This window comes from Nannospalax galili, unplaced genomic scaffold (genome assembly GCF_000622305.1).
Source record: "Nannospalax galili isolate Female #2095 unplaced genomic scaffold, S.galili_v1.0 scaffold1176, whole genome shotgun sequence".
Taxonomy (NCBI): Eukaryota; Metazoa; Chordata; class Mammalia; order Rodentia; family Spalacidae; genus Nannospalax; species Nannospalax galili.
The window spans coordinates 197,974-215,442 of NW_008338883.1; the positions used below are offsets into that span (position 1 = coordinate 197,974).

Consider the following 17,469-nt stretch of genomic DNA (forward strand, 5'->3'; position numbering starts at 1 on the left):
CACAGGTCAATTCATTTGATCCTCAATTCAGTCTTAATAAAAAAATACATAATATTGTTTTCATGACTGTAATGTTGTGCTGAAGCCATGGAATTCTGAAAAGCATTTCAACAAAGAGCAAGGATCCTATTGCACTTCCATTTATGATCTTTGATGTCTTTACTCCTGTCAAGTCTCATATATCTGACCATAATGGGGAGAAGGCACTATTTCCTGAACTCTTGCAGACACAGCTAAGTGCCATACTACTTTACTGAAAAATTCAAGAAGATTCAAAGCTGCGTTGAAAATATAAGCAGAATCCATATTTGAAAAAGGTAGAAAGAAAATAGATATCCCCTGCTGAGGGGACTTAACAGGAGCTGAGGAGTCTAAATACTATGGACAAAACAATGGCCTATGCACATACAAATGCTTAGAGAGGCAGGGGGAGGGACAACATTAAATGTTTTCCTCAATTACTTTTCATTTTATGCTTTGAGACAGTGTCTCCCACTGGACCTAGCACTCCCTAATTCACTCTACTGGCTGGCCTTCAAGCCCTAGGGATCCTCCTAGCTCTGCCTCTCAAGTTTCTGGCTTAAAGGCACACATGGTGATGCACTATGTGTTCTGGACATCAGAACTCAGCTTGTTGTGCTTACATAGCAATCACTTTATCAGCTGAGCCATCTGCTCAGTCCCATAGCTCCAAACTTTTCATCTTTCTACCTCTACCCCACAAGTGCTGGGATTACAGGTATGCACCAGCATGCCCTGCTTTTTCTGTATTTTAACCACCTTTATTAAAGCCTTTGGGTTAACATATTTTCATCCACTAAACAAACATCAGCTGAGCATCTTCAATATATGGAACTCATAAAGGAAGAAAAGATCTGTACATCCTGTTCTTGTGTAGTCAGACCATTTTCTGCTTTATTTAATATGGGAAATATGATTTCAGATTTGAATCAGAATTTATGGAAGACTAAACTCATTCATCCATCAATAATCAATCAATAAGAAAGTGTAAACATAATGTATTCATTACTTGTTGGTGTGACCAAGTGATTGACAAGACATGATTTCATGAAGGAGGAGTTTGCTTTGGCTCACAGTTTGAAGGAACATGGTCTCAGAGTGGGAAGGCACAGCCACAGGAGTGTGTATTGGCTTAGTCACATTGCATCCACACTCAGGAAGCAGTGGGTGATGAAAGCTCAAACTCAGCTCACTTTCTCCTTTTTATTCAGTCTGATATCACAGCCCATGAAATGGTACCACTACATTCAGAGTAGGACTTCCCTCCCCAGTTAAAATTTTCTGGAAACATCCCCAATAGCAGACTCAGGGATGTTTTTCCATGATGATTCTAAATCCAGTCAAGTTGACAATGAAGATTTATTATCAGACATAATAAATAGGCTAATTCAAGAACAAGCTAAATAAAAGCTTTGGAAAGACAAATTTTCATATGATTTGTCTCATTTGTCATTCTTAGCATTTATATTGATACACAAAATAATGTGTGTATGTGACGGCCTGAGCTCTGATCTGTAGCAAACTCAGATCTGGACCGGGAAGCCTCAGTTCCCTGAGAACTTGGATGTTCTTCTGCAGTGATTTCTATCACGAGACTGACAGTCCCTTGAACCCTATTAAACGTATATAAGTAAGCTTGTATAACAAGTCTTTGTAACTAATAAAGTTATATGTAAAGAATAGAATGTTTAATAGGCATGGAAGGACAGGTACAATTCCAAAAAGGGCTGAGCCCTGGGAACACAAAGGTACTGCAAATATCATAAAAGTACCGTAAATATCATGATGAGGTAATTTGGCTTGAGAAGAACATTTTCTCTTCCTCTTGTTGTACTATAAATAAGGTTGATTCTTAGAATAAAGCATGCACTGGTTCACACACCTCTGCATCCCCTGCATCTTGATTTCTTCTGCACCTATACCTCGGGGCCCCCAAGCCCATCAGGCTTGAATTGTGGTCACTGACCCGTGACATGTGTACACTGACATGAAAGAGAAGCAAAACTGTCTAAGGAACAAGAGGACTAACAGGAAGGGGATGAAGAAGAAGGGAGGGGGTATGAAGGGTGGAAAGCTCAATATACAATATATCCTTGTATAAAACTGTCCTTACATAACATGTACCATGGCAATAAATATGTAGAACGGAATATTTTAAAAGATAACAATAAAAGCAGCCTGAATAGTGACAAAAGTTATTAGATGAAAACGTATGGAGTGAAAGAACAGGGAGAATTACAGATCGGTGCTCCACTAGCTTGACTGGAGTGCTCTGATTGTTCTCAGGGAAAAGCAGCCAAGTGAGAGTGAATAGTCACAGAGAAGGCCCTAGGAAAGGAAAGTGCATGGTGCATTGGGGAAATGCCAACAGGGTGGTGTAGGAAGAGGATAGAGTGGGCAAGGCAGTCACAGAGCTGTCTTGGGAAGAAGGGAGTCCTGCAGCCTCTGTGGGGAGCATTTTGAATAAGTTTGTATGTCTCTGTCTATCTGTCTCTCTCTGTCTGTCTCCTGGTATGTGTGTGCATATTTCATTTTTGTTTTTACTCTACACTTGAACTGTGCTCACTGGTTACTCAGTGTAGAGTAGGCCAGGAAACCTGTCCCTGACAACCTCTGGGAGAAATGACCATCTTGGAGGAGAAAAGTACTGGTAGAGGAGGTTTGTAAAAAGTAGACCAATTCTAAAATTATTCTTGAGTTTCTAAAGCTAGATTCAACAGAATTGAATGTGGATTATAGGAGAGGCCGCCTCCTGTAGTTCAGGCCTGAGCAGAACTTGAACTATCATAACTGAGAAGAAGGGCAAGGAGAAGAAACTTGCTGAGTTTGAAGATCTTTTCATGCCTCCAAGTACAGGTGAGACAAGTGAGGACTAAGAAAACAATATGGCTGAGTTGGTTTTATTCATTGGTGAAGAAGAAAGAAAAAGAAAAGAGAGAGAAGATAGAGGAAAGAAAGGAAAGGGAGGAAGCTGAGGAGGGAGAAAGATGATAGAAGACAAGGGCGAGAGAGAAGAAAAAGATGTGACAGAGCGAGAGAAAGAGATAGAGAGAGAGAGGAGGGAGGGGAGAAGGAAAAGAAAGAGAAAAAGAGAGAAGAGAGGTGGGGAAGAGAGGGGAGGGAAGGGGAATGCCCACACAAGTATTAAGTGATGGTATGCATCAGATTTTAAAATGTGTGTAAAAATCAAGGTAGAAAGTGATTGACTTTGACACATCAGTTGATAGCTAAGCATGGATCCCCGGATAAACAATATAGAAGTCATTAAGGATGTCACTTTTCAAAGAGTGTTTCAATCTGTGTGTGTGGCAAGTGGTACTGATGTTGTAAAGTGCTGTTGCAGTAAGAAGCCAGTATGGAGAAAAACAGAGGCAGAGCTTAACCATCTTAAAGAAATTACAGTAAAAGGAAGCAAGAGTTGAAACAGAAGCGAGTGGATCATGTTGACTGAGTTTCCCTTCCATGAAACCAATAAAAGACAGAATTTGGAGGGAAATGGATTCCTCAGTGCCTGTGAAATATAAAGGAGATTTGAAGGAGACGGAAATTTCAAGCCATAATGTAAGCCTAAGACCCACAACAGGAAACAGAAGAAAGGCAACATGGGAAACAAGAAAAAGGCAACAAAAGCCTCTGGCTAGAGCTTCTGAAATGATTTCCTGTACAGGAGTCCTGCGGTATGTAGAAAGGACCAGATCTCAGGTCCCTCGTCACAAGCTGAGTCACTGTCTAAGGTCAGCCTGGTGGAGAAGAGCCTTGAAAGATTCAAAAGCCAAGCAAGAATGGAACAACCAAGGAAGATCTTACAGGTTGTGACTGTGATGCACATCTCAGAAATTGTTCCCCTACAGGAAGATGGATGATGTGCAAACATGTGGCTTCTGTTGAGCCCAGGTAGAGTCAAGGGCAGGTCTGGTTAATGAGGAAAAAAGTAGCAATAGTCTTTGAGGGTTCCAAGTCTTAAAAGCTCAGAGTTCAAACGTGTTTTCTTCCTGCAGCATAGCTGCCTCTGCTCCCCACATGAAAAACTGAATAGTGCCTTCAGTGGGAACACACACCTCCTTTGCTGTCCTTCTGTAAGTGATCAGGGCCTCTTGAGGCCAGCCTTAGTTACAGTTCAGTGTCTTGAAACTACCACATATATATTTTTTATTGTTTTTGGTCATGTTTATCATATAAATTGAATGTGTAGACCTTTATGTGTTGTTATGCAAGTGTTACCATAGCCAAGCAAGTTACATGTTCATCAATCAATACAGTCGCCTTATCTTTTACTTATTTTATTTGCAGCAAGAGTACCTGTCTCCCAGGTAACTAGTTCCTCCAAGGGGTGGGGCCTGCCCTTGAGAATGGACTACTGATGGGCTGCTGGGAGCCATTTTGGGATGGAAGCCATGAACCACAAGTAACACAGGGCAACAGGTGTGGGGAACACGCAGCAGCCAGGTGTACTCAAGGATGGAACGCCTGGCACTCATGGACCTGGGGTGAGACCGCTGGCCCCTGAGGCATGAGTGAAAGCTAGCAGTGACTATGGGTGTGTTGGTGGGCTCTGAGCCACAGCACAGAGCTGCACAGCACAGGGCTGAATGGCACGGAGCTAGGCACTGGGTGCTCATTTCTTTGTAAGTTACTCCTCTCTCTCCTCCCAATGATAATAATAAATGCACATTAAAAATATGTTATATGGTTTATCTGATAGTGCAAGAGACCCCAAGAGAACTCTGGCAACAAAATTGGTGCAGCTTGCAGGATGGCATTAATGACAAACTGCGGAAGTTTGGAAAAATCTAGAGTGCTGATGGTGATGCTGATGTGGTTTTTACAATGGATTATTAAAAGAGGCCAGCCACCCAGGAGTGTGGGCCACAACTACGTCGTAAATGTGGGGGTATGTTGCAGGTAAGTGAAGATTTGTTAAAAGTTATCCTAAAGCTAGAAAATCTTTTACTTGCTCTGGACCCAAACAGAGCACCCAGAGAGGGAGTGTGGCCACTTTGCATAATAAAAGAAGTGCCCCAGGAAGGAGAAGCTGAAAAGGCCAGGGAGATCCTGACAGATCCAGTTGCAGATCTTGAATGAGAAAAAAGCAGGGCACTTTGACTTGTGTAAGGTCCAAGGACTCAGAAGAAAAGGCAGATAATAGTAAAAAAGAAAATAACTTAAAAATAAAAGTAGCTAAAGCTGCCCATCAGATTCAACCATTGATACAAAAGGGGAAAAAAAGCTAACTGTGCTGTAGTTAGGAAATATTCCAAGCTAGAACTGTTAAAACTAGAAAAAACTTACACGCAAGCAAGCAGAGAGCCCTCACATGGCTTGTGAAAGTATGAGACATGGGAGCAAATGACATCAGTCTAAGTCCTTCAGAAGCTTCACAGCTGAGTTTTATAATCACCCATCCATCCTTATGATCTAGGCTGTTCAACCTAGGCCAATGCAGGGGGGAACAGTGCTTAATGGGATGGCTGGTTGAAGGCATTAAAGATACATGGTCGTCACCAAGGGAGACTAACATGATGTAAAGGAGGCGCAGACATTACTGAGAGAACTAGGTATGAGAAAAGCAATATATGATGCCCTGTTCACTGGGCTGGATAAGACTGTGTTCACCAGAGATATGAAGGAAAGCTTAATTCAACTGGGACTTCAAGAATGGTTTGGGGCTTTAATGGTTTTACTAAGCCCTTTGATGGGACAGGATCTTTATAAAGTGAGAGAGGCTTTGGCAAATCTAAATGATTCTGACCAGCATGTAAAACGTTTCTGCAAAATAACAGACTGACCTATAAGAGATATAAAAAGACCAGACCAAAGAAATGTTCCACTTGGGTTACTTGAAGACAAATGTGGCAAGACTTATGTCAAGCCCAAATCCCCGAGAAAAATTTGATAGAAAACAAAATTCAGTACTAAGGCATTTCTGGAAGGCTTTAAACCCAGAAAAACAGTTTACAAAAGACATTCAAAGGATAAAAACTGTACAAGGGGTTGTTAAGAATCCCCAAGGATTAAATAAGATGCATTTCTCTTCTGATAAAGGCTATACTAGGGGTGGAATCAGTTTTTCCCACTAAGTTCTTTCTCCTCCAGCAACCAGGTATGATAAGTGGGGAGATGACAGATATGGCTACAGTCAGGAGGCAGACCCAGAGCCTGCCTGACTCAGGGAACCAACAAGTGCAGTGGTGACAGGAGAAGCCCCCTGCCTCCTTGGCCCAGTGCAAGGTCAGGCAACTGGAGCCAACACCTGTAAATGTATCAAGAATAAAAGAATATGAAGAGACTCCATGTAAAATCCCCCAAGTGCAAAATGACTCCAAAGGGATAACTAAAGATTATAAAGAGCTAACCAAATTAATGCCTCGTACCCATGCTATGGTACTTAACAAGGATCTATGCAGAAAACAGTTAACACAAATGGACAAAACCTTTCCATACCGTGTGAGACTTTGTCTTTGATTGATTTAATATACAATGTTGACCTTCCTTCAAGTGTTTTACAGATGTGAAAGCCATTTGAAAGATACCTGAAGAAGCAAAGGCCAGCTATAGCTGTAAGATTCTTCTTGGGAGTTTCATGGTTGGGTAAGATAAAAACAAATACTTCCAAAGAAAATCTATAGTACCAGGGGTGGGTTGCCCCCCTATGAGCTGTTGGTCAGAGAGATCTTAGAGGTCCTCCAATTCACCAAGGCTATTGCCATTAATGTTAGTTGTACGCTTGAAAGGTCGGTAAGGCCATGTTGGCTGAAGACACTGCATGTTGTGAGCACAGGAAAAGAAGAAGAGATGGAGCTGAGCTAAGCCAAAAAACTCCATGCCACTGGATGGATGACATTCATATCACCAAAAGGCACTATGCAGATGGTTGGGAAAAAAAGGATGCCCTGTGATTCTGCTCAACAATGGACCCCATGTGCTGCACACTGTGGACATGCTGAGCAATGCCTGCAAGTGCAATAATGTTTCAACCAACATACATACAACTGACAAATTTCTAATTGGATAAGGCCTGCTCTTAGGGGTGAAACACACATCTGGTGCTGTAGACCAGGCCAATGCCTTGTGTGGAGAAAGGCTACAGGCCCTAGTGGGGAAGCCATCACAAGTATACTGTTTAATGAATATAGTATACCTACTGGGATATCCTCTAGGCATTTGTATTTACATTCATGTTTGTTTAAATGTGTCTACTTCCTTCCATTTGTCTTTATAGTAATAAAAAAAAAAAAAACCCACTGAGATAGATCAGTGGCCAAGGCACTAATGGGGAGGCCCAAGAAGCCATTGCCTTGCCATGGTACAAGAGAGATCGCCCAACATCTGTCACCCCCTCCAAGGCTCAGGGACCTTAGGGGAAGATTGATGGGAAGATTGTAAGAACGGAGGAAAGGGGTGGAGTGTCTCCCAATTGGCTAGTTCCTCCAAGGGGCAGGGCCTGCCCCTGAGTGTGGCTTACTGGGGGGGGGGGGGGTCTTCTGGGAGCCATCTTGGGATGGAAGCCACAAGCCGCAAGTAACACAGGGCGCCAGGCGGGGAAAATGCATCATCCAGGCATACTCTAGGACAGAATGGCCTGGCACTTATGGACCTGGGGCAAGACCGCTGGCCCCTGAGGTGTGGGCAAAGGCTAGCCGTGACTATGGGTGTGTTGGAGGGCTCTGAGCTATGGCACAGAGCTGTGCGGTGCAGGGCTGAGCAGCGCTGAGCTAGGCACTGGGTGCTCATTTCTTTGTAAGTTTCTCCCCTCTCTCTCCCCATGATAATAATAAATGTACATAAAGATATGTTATATGGTTTGTCTGATAGCACAAGAGACCCTGAGCGAACCCTGGCAACAGTACTTGAAATATACAGTTGACAAATTCCCTGTATACAATCCAGCATTATTAATACAGGCTTCACGGTATAAATTGTATCACTAGACAGCAATTCTATGTAAACAGCTATATACAATGGACAATAGCTCTCTATTTCCCCCACCCCTAGACCCCTGGACCTACCACTCTAGTCTTGTTTTCTATGCATTTATTATTTTAGTTTCCACATATGAGATCATGCAGTATTTATCTTCCTATGCCTGCCTTATTTCACTTAATATAATGTCCTTAAACTTCAATCTTATGCAGGATATTCTTTTCTGAGGCTAAGCAGTACTCTCTTATGAGTATTTGCCACAATATTTTTTTTGTTAATTCATCAGGTGATGAGCACATTAGTTTCTTTCATTTCTTGGCTACTGTGAAAAACACTGCAAGAAACCTGAGCTCAAATAGCTGTACAAATGGTGATTTCGATTCCATTCAGATGTGTAGCCTAGAGAGAGATTGCTGGGTCAATAGGTAATTCCATTTTCAGATTTTTATTTCTTTCATTTTGTCTTTTATAGATTCATTTTTTTATTTTTATCATATGTATTTGCGGGGGGGGCGCAGTGTGCATGAATGCAGGTACCCATGAAGGCCAGAAGAGGGTGTTGGATCTCCTGGAGCTGTAGTTACAAGCAGTTGAAAACTGCCCAATCTGAGTGCTGGGAACCAAATTCAAGTCTTCTGCAAGAGAAGTGTATGCTCTTAACTGCAGAGCCAGCTCTCTAGCCTCCAGTTTCTATTTCTTTAGGAATCTTCTATACTATTTACACTAAAGATGCACTGACTATATTTCCACAAAGAATATGCAGAGTTCCTTTCTCTATACACTTTGCACACACTTCTCTCAACATCCTTGCTAAAGGCCATCTAACAATGAGTAATGCGGTGTTCATTTGAATTTTCTTGAAAGTTTGTGACATCAAACAGCTTGTTTTACATACTTCTTGGTCATTTGTATGTTTTTTAAGGAGTCATGTTTTTTCAGACCATTTGCCATTTTTTAAGCTATTTTTTTCTATTATTTTCTCATAATCTATAGGTTCATGTTTTTGTTTTTGCTGCTTGTGATTTTGATGTCCAACACCATCAAATAGATACAAATAATAAATTAATAAATAAAGCTGACATTAAAGTTATGGTACTTTTCTCTTATTTCTTTCTAGAAGTTTCACTGGGAGTCTAACATTTAGGAATCAAATACATTTTGGCTTTTCAGTTTTTTGCGTGTGTATATGCAATTTTCTCAATACCATTTCTTTAAAAGGTTGCCCTTCCTTTCTCCACTGTAACTTCTTAGCACCATGTTAAAAGGTAGTTGATGAGAGGCTGCAGAGATGACTCAGTGGTTAAGAGCACAGAGGACTGGTATTCACTTTCCAGCACACATATAGTAGTAGCTCACAACCATGTGTAACTCCAGTTCCAGGGGATATGACCTCCATGAGCACTGCATGCATGTGGCACACATATATACATATAGGTAAAACACTCATACACATAAAAAATAAATAAATAAGGCAGAGTCCCCTGAGCAGTAGGGCCAGTTCCTAACCTCCAAGCAGCATGGCATCCTGGGCTGAGCCCTAGGAGCCTGCTACTCAGCCTCCTGCTGGGGTAAGACCACTGGAGGACTTTCAGGTGTTGGATGGGGTTGAAGATGCTTATGGGGAGGAAGAAAAGGATGAAGAGGACAGTGATCTGAGCAGGCTGCCACCACTGGAGGACATAGGACAGCTGACACTGGAGGAGGCTGAGAAGCCAGGAGTTCTGGCTCCGGAGTTCCTGGCAACCACAGAGCCTGAGCCAGCCCCAGCAGACTGGACATCCTTGGGAATGGACTCCTGAGGAAGAAGACACTAGTCTGGGGCCACAGGGCTCCGCTGCCCACTCAAAGACCAGGTGGTGACTGTGCACCTGCAGATGTCCCTGGTAAGTGTGCAGGAGGAGCCAGAGCTGTCCTTCATGCTGGGAGACTGCGATGTTATCCAGGCCTTGGACCTCAGCGTTCTGCTCATGGATGTGGGTGAGGTGGCCGTGGTGACTGCTGTCTTTAAGTATTGCTATGGCCCCCAGGGCATCAGGAGCCCATGTGTCACCCCCCCACACCCCTCCGCCCCACCTCCGCATGCAGCCCTGTGCCTGGGGGTCACCCTGAAGACGGCTGAGGATGGCCCTGACCTGGAGCTGCTGAGCAGCCAGGAGCGTGTGGCCCTGGCCAACTGGAAGAGGAAGTTGCCAACGCCCACTACCAGCAGGCTGACTTTGTGCTGGCTGCCAACTCCTATGACCTGGCCATCAAGGCCATCACCTTCAGCACCAAAGTGGACACGTCCTTTGAGGAGGAGGAGTAGCTGATGCAGTTCAAGGTGAAGCGTTTGAACAACCTGTGGGCATCACAGCTGAAGCTGGACCACCACCGCATGGCGCTGGGCTCCTGCAGCCTGGTGTTGGAGCAACAGCGAGACACATCAAGGCTCCGCAAGGGCAAGGTGCTGGCTCAGCAGGGTGAGCACAGTGAGGCCATCCCCATCCTGAGGGCCGCCCTGAAGCTGGAGCCTTCCAACAAGGCAATCCACTCGGAACTCTCGAAGCTGGTGAAGAAGCATGCTGCAAAACGATCTCAGAGACTGCAGTATACCAGAAGACGCTGGACAACCAGTGCCGGCTGCCTGCTAAGTATCCTGGAAAAGGGACCCGGTCCATCCTGTGGAAGTGGCTGTTTGAGGCAACTGCCTTGGCCATGGAGGGCGTGGCTCTCTCTGTGGTCGTTGCTATCAGAAACTGACCACCCCCTTTTTGCACCGTAGACCCTGCCCTGCACTCTGTAAGTCCCCTAGGCTCCCTGTCCACTGCCCTCTCTGCCCCAGCCCCCTCCTCTGGGTCGGGACAGCAAGGATTGAGGATCACACACCCCAACAAACAAGAGGGACTAAGGCCCTAAAGGGGGAACATGGGGTGCAGCCCAGTGGGAGGGGGGCTTGTACCTCCAGATTCAGTTTCCCTACACATGCCATTACCCTCTGGGGTCAGGTCTTCGCCTCTCTCTGTCCAATGGCACCCCCCCCACCTCCAGTGAAATAAAGCTGAACCCCTCAAAAAAATTAAATGAATAATTTTAAGAACCAAAATAAAATTAGTTCTTTTGGTCTGTTTGTTTCAGGCCAGTATGGTACTGTTATTTTCATAGCTTTGTGATCTGCTTTGAAGTGAGCCAGTGAGCTAGCTCTAACTTGCCTTCCTTTTTCAGTAGTGCTTTGAATAGCCAAGGTCATTAGTGGTTGGTAGGTTAGGTTATTTTCTCTATTTCTGTGGAAAATGCCACAGGATTTCAATAAATATTAGGGATTACAAATTCAATAACACATCCTACAGATTACACATCATGATCAAATAGAGTTTATCTCTTGGATACAAAGTTGCTTTTGTATATAAAAATCAAATGTGTTATGCTACAGTAGAAGAATGAATGATTTAAAAAACACATGTCATTTCAATAAAATGACTAGGCATTTGACAAAATTCAGCATCTTTCATGATAAAAATACTTGACAAATTAGCTATAGAAGGAATGTACTTCAACACAATAAAGACTACATATAACGGTCCACAGCTAGCATCATAGTTAAAAGAGAAACTTTCTCCAAGAGCTAATGAAAAGTAAGAAAGTTTATTGTTTTCCTATGTCTATTCAGCAGAGTCTTGGATGTACCAGCAGGAGCAATCACATAAGGAAAAAAGTCACTCAAATCAGAAGGAAACAATTGAAACTATCCCTATTTTCAGATTACAAAGTCTTGTATGTATAAACCCGTAATGGCTCCTGTGGCAGGGCAGATGCTCTTGTAAGTGTATGCACATGTGTAGAGTCTAAAGAAAACTGTAGGGTATCGTTCTACAGGAATCATTCTCCTTGTTTTTTGAGACAGTCTCTCTCACTGACCTGGATCTCACCAAAGACACATGGCTAATTGGTCAGGGAGCCCCAGGCTCTGCCTTCTCAACTCTGAGATTACAAACTCATACCACCATCTATTGCTTTTTTAAAACATTGTTTCTGGGGATTGAATTTGGGTCTTCATTCTTGTAAGACAAGCACTTTACTGAGCCATCTCCCCAACCCCCTAATGACTCCTTTCAAAAGAAATGCTTGGGGAAACAAAGTATGAGTTCAGGGAATTTGCAGAACTGAAAATCAACGCCCAAAGTTGTTGTGTTTCCTTGTATCAGTAGTGACTTACTCCAAAAAGACACCAAGGCAGTGATCCCATTTGCATGAGCCCCCAAAACAAAATACTAAAACATACAGAAATGCATTTAACCAAGGAAGTGATACAGGGAAATGAGCTGAGGATCCATATGAGAGAGAGAATGGGATGACTGATGCAGAGCTGGCCTGTGCTCACTTCACACAGGCACTGCCTTATGTGAGGAGGCGATAGCAGGTTCCTTTCATCTCACTTTTTAAAAATTTATTTTTATTATATGTGTATGAATGATATGCCTGCATATATGTAAGTGCACCCATGTAGTGCAGTGCCTGCAGAGGACAGAAGAGGGCATTGGATCCCCTGGAACTGGAGTTACAGGTGATTGCTAGCCACCCTATGGGTGCTGGGATTCAAACCTGGGTCCTCTGCAAGAGCAGCCAGTGCTCTGAACTGCTGAGTCATCTCTCCAGCCCTTTTTCTCACTTTTTTAATACAACTTTTGTGATTGAAGAATAGCTGGGTCAGTCAATGTGTACTGAAAGTGGGCTGCAGGTTCCTCCTGAATGGCAGAGACACATGTGTTTGTTTCAGATGCATGATCCTTTGCCCATTCATTCTTACTTAATCAGAATGTTTCTGGGTGCTTAAACTTAGACACAAACATTTATATCAAGCGCCACAAGTGATTCTCGCACACACAAAAATCAGAGCGCTGTAGAGATAATTAGAAAAGTCACCTGCCTCCCTTTATTCACGGAATTTTGTGCTTCTCCACTGATCATCCAGCTTTGTTGATTTGATGCTGGTTGTACATGGCCAGTCTCCTTTGTTTTAAGAAATGTTCAACCCAAGAGCCATTTTCAGACTATAATCATTGTTGATAAACACTGACTTTACCCCATTACACCCCTCATGGGTAAGCAAACTATTTTAGAATCCTGAAGTGAAACAGCTAGAGGTTCCCACAGCATTGTCCTGAATTGAAATTTTCATATGACATATTGCTCCAAAGATTTAAAAAAAGCTTTCCTAAACTCTTCAGGTCAGAGACTCTATAACTAACATCAATGAGGCATATTCAATGCACAACAGCTCTTTGAAATAACAATAAATGTGGTTGTTCCATGAATAAAAAAGTGAGTGTGTCACAATGTCCTCAGAAGCCCTGTTGGACTCAGTGTTCCGGAACCATCTTGTTTTTGCTTGCTTATGATGCTTGCTTTCAGAATTTAGGCAGTTTATCTACAAGAATTATGCATTCTAATTCATTCATCCATTAAACACTTCCTAAGACTGATGTATTTTCAATGTGCCCTGTGTGCCCAGCATAAATAGAATGAGCACCAAATATATCCGGAGGAAGAAATGAATTGACATAAGCAGGAGACACTCCATGAAAAGGAGGAGGTGATGGAAAAGATGAGGATGATGGCAAGATCATTAGAAGTTTGCCAGCTTTAGAACATGAAGGGCCATTACCTGCATGCCCACTAGGGCAAGACTCCTGGCCTGCTCAGAAAACACCCAGTAGCCCCTCTATACCCAACAGAAACCAAAGAAGAAGTAGGCTAGGAGAACAACAGGAACTGGGTCATAAAATGCTGTTTATGGAGCTGGTGAGATGATTGCAGGTAAAGGTGCTTTCTGCCCAGCCTAAAGAACTGAGTTCCATCTCTGCAACCCAGATTGTGGGAGGAGAGAACTGACTTCTGCAAGTCTTGCTCTGGCCTCCACGTACATGCTGTAGCATAACTGCACACACACACACACACACACACACACACAATGTAAAAATACTTATAAATAAATAAACAATAAGCAAAATGTCACTCATATCATGTTAGGTAGTTTCAGTTTTAAGCTGTAGTCAAAGGTAAGCAAATGATTTTTTAAAGCAATTTGTTTATCTTCAATTGACAAATAATTGTATGTATTTATGGGGGTATCATGTGATACTTTAATTGATGTGTACATTATAGAAAGATGCAATCAAGCTAATTAATATATTCATCACTTCGCCAAGTTATCATTGCTTCGTAATGAGAACATTAAAAATCTATTTCAGCAATTTTGCAAACTACAATACATTATGATTGACTGTGGTCACCACACAATGCAATGGCACACTAAGTCATAACATTCCATCTAACTAAAACTTTGTACTCTTGGTCGGTCCCATTTTTCATCCCTCTTCCGAGCACTCCAAAGCCTTGGTAACTGCAGTATTTATCGGTTTCTGAGTATATACCCAAGGTAATGAAAATCATATGTTGAAGAGACATTTGAGTGCCCATATCCATTTCCATATTGTTCATGATGTCCAAAATATACAATGTGGAAGCAACATAAGTGTTCATCAACAGGGGAATTGGCAAAGTATGATACATAATCACAATGAAACACTGTATAGCCTTTAAAAAGTGGGAATTTCTGTCATTTGACCCAACAGAGATAGACTTGAAGGAGGGAAAGATTTAATCAGAACAGTAGCAAGATAAGAATTAATTTTCAGAAAATTGATCTGGCAAAGATTTGGGGGGTGTGAATTAGAGGACCCATACTGAATCACTCCTTAGGAGCAGACCAGATACTGTTAATTCTGCAGGTGTATGCTGAGCCTACCCCACCCCCATAGAGACCTGGAGACCTCTATGAACATTGAAATATTAAATGTTGCCATGTGCCTTCATCATTAAAACTTGCACAGAGAAGCATATAGACGTGTTCATGACAAAGTCACTGGGAAAAGACAGTCCAAGCTTTATTGGACTCACTGGGTTAACATGAAAAATTCCAATGTCATTAATTTATTTTCTCTCCCACTCTAGACCTCTTGCCTCCCGCTTTTCTCCAAGCCTTGACCAGTTACATCTGATAGTCACAAGGGTGCCTCACAAGGAGCATTGAAAAATTTTCAACATCCTAGCCATCACCACTGCTCAGCCAGCTATTTCCCCCACAGCCTGGTGGGTACCCCTTTACAATATCAGAATCCACTTCTATTATACAAAACCTGCCCAGATACCAGAACTGCAAGATGATATTAATAAAGGAGGGAAATCCCTTTTCTATCCCTTAACCACATGCTGTAGTCATTGTCAGTGGGGGTTCCTGGAAGCTGAGCCTGAGATGGAGGACTTGTGGAACTGAGAGAATACTCCTAGGAGAATGAAAATGAGTCAGGTAGGAAGGAGCAAAACAGTAGAGCAAAGACGGAGCTTCAGGTACATGTCAGCTTCCAGCTGATCTGCTGCAGTCTTTAGCACAATTTGCACCACAGAACTGTACCTTCTCTTTGGCAAAGGGCAGTTCCGTTTCACTCGGTCATTAGTGAAAGGCTGTTCTGATTGAATGGAGTGTTTGTGTGTAATCCCTAAAGCAAGGCAGCCATTGCTTGGATGAAGGCAGTAGGCAGGAAAAGAAGGCAACTAGAGCCCTTAGCAGACAACACTCAGTAGCTGGGGGGTAGGTCCACCAGCAGGGTAAAGGGGATCTCGGTGGGGAACCACAGCATGCCCTCTCTGTGGGCTTCAGTGACATTCTGCCTGAAGCCATGGTTTTTGTAAAGTTAAATGGAAAAATCACTCCTATGTTCATTTCTAACACTCCTGTTTTCCACAAAGAGCCAAGAAACTCAGGAGCATGACGTATGGTGAAAAGTCAAGACTGTCCTTCTCCCTAGCAACAAGGACAGGCTGATGACAACATGTGTGTCATGTGGTAGAAAGAAAGAGAGACTTGGGGTCAAAAGAAATGTTGGCTTTCTACAAGCACTCTGCAGGCACAGCACGTGCTGACATTGGTAGACTGCAGCAACCATCGTGTTTTCCACTTCTCCCTTGTGCGTGTTATGTTCCCTGTGGTTTTGCAGCTTTTCCCACTTAACTGAGAGTCTGCTTTGCTAACTTCTGAATTTGGACTTGGTTATGTCTTGCTTTGATCAAGAGACTGTTGCAGAACAGCCAGTGTCCTTGTTCTGGGCCTGTCTCAAGAGGCTTTATGTGATTTGTTGGCTCTCTTGAACGTCTGCCATCACATGAAAAATAAAACAAAAACATGCCCAGACTAAGGCAGCAGATAATGCAGCACACAGGGCAGGAGCCAGTTCATACCAGATGTTCCAACCAATGCCATTCTAGATCAGTCAACAGTTGACTTGAGAACAAGCCCAGCCAAGATCAGTGGCCACTTAATTGCCCTCCAACTGATGCCAGACACAAAATCACTTGTTCTTGTTCACTACTGTGATTTGCAGTTATCTCATCATTTTGATATTTATTACAGTAGCTAAGCACCGTGGTGGTTTGGATGAGAATGCCCCCCAAAGTTTCCAAGTATTTGAAAACTTGGTCTTAATTTGCTGTGTGAGAAGGGCCATGGACCCTTAGGAGGTGTGGCCATGCTGGAGGAAGAATGTCACTGGGAGTGGTTTTGAGAGTTCATAGCCACAGTCCATTCCCAGTTTCACTCCCCTCTACTTCCTGTGCATGTTTGAAGACGCCAGTGCTCAGCTTTCTGCTCCAGCCACCTCTAGCACCATGCCTCCCTGCCACAATGGACTCTGACCTCTCTGAAACCATCATCCCAATAGCCTCTTCCTGCTATAAGTTGCCTTTATCACAGCAACAGAAAAAATAACTAATACAAGCACCAAATGTTTATTGTCTACAGCATTACCAAAGGGACACGGCACTGTATCATCATGGGAGAGCTGGGCTCAGAGAGACAGAAAGGATCTTGTTTATTTTCTGTTTCCACTCCCAGAAGTACATCCAACCAAAATCTCATTAAAAAAAAAAAAAAAAAAAAACTGAGTAGCACTGGGTGATACTGATGACAGATTTCTGAAAAATGCTGTCTACTCTCACAGTCTATAATACCTTAGCTTTGGCATGGCCCCAGTTAGAAGGAGGGGCACAGGGGCAGAGATAAAATGCAGGAGACAAAAGTGTCCATTAGCATACACAAAGCACACGCCTTCAGTCCATCTCACTTTGCGAGTGTTCCAAGCCAGGCCCTTTTCTCTCTCTCTCCATTTCCCCCATATCTGGCAGCCAAAGACAATTAAGTGGAAAGGCACTTAAGAGCTGGAGCTTCTCAACCATTCTTCAGGTCATTCTCAGTCTCGCTGGTTTCATGGACCCATTTTTAATTTTGTCTGGCAGCCACTACAGGAGACAAGGAAGGTAAATCAGAGAGTTACTTTTTATGATCCCTTGGAGGCTACAGCAATAAGTAATTCCTGCAGCTTTTTATTTATTCTCCTACTGTAGGCAATTTAGTTCTTTCATGGATTCTTTCCTCTGTTGTTTACTGTACTATCTCCTCTCTCTCTCTCTCTCTCTCTCTCTCTCTCTCTCTCTCTC

The 17,469-nt window shown here is 43.0% G+C and overlaps 1 pseudogene across 1 annotated transcript; it reads left to right on the plus strand.

The window, feature by feature from the left end:
* Positions 1-9,458: 9,458 nt before the first annotated feature.
* Positions 9,459-10,680, plus strand: LOC103734461 (annotated as a pseudogene). Its single transcript, XR_001872447.1, has one exon. The product of XR_001872447.1 is annotated as a peptidyl-prolyl cis-trans isomerase FKBP8 pseudogene (transcript).
* Positions 10,681-17,469: the final 6,789 nt, after the last annotated feature.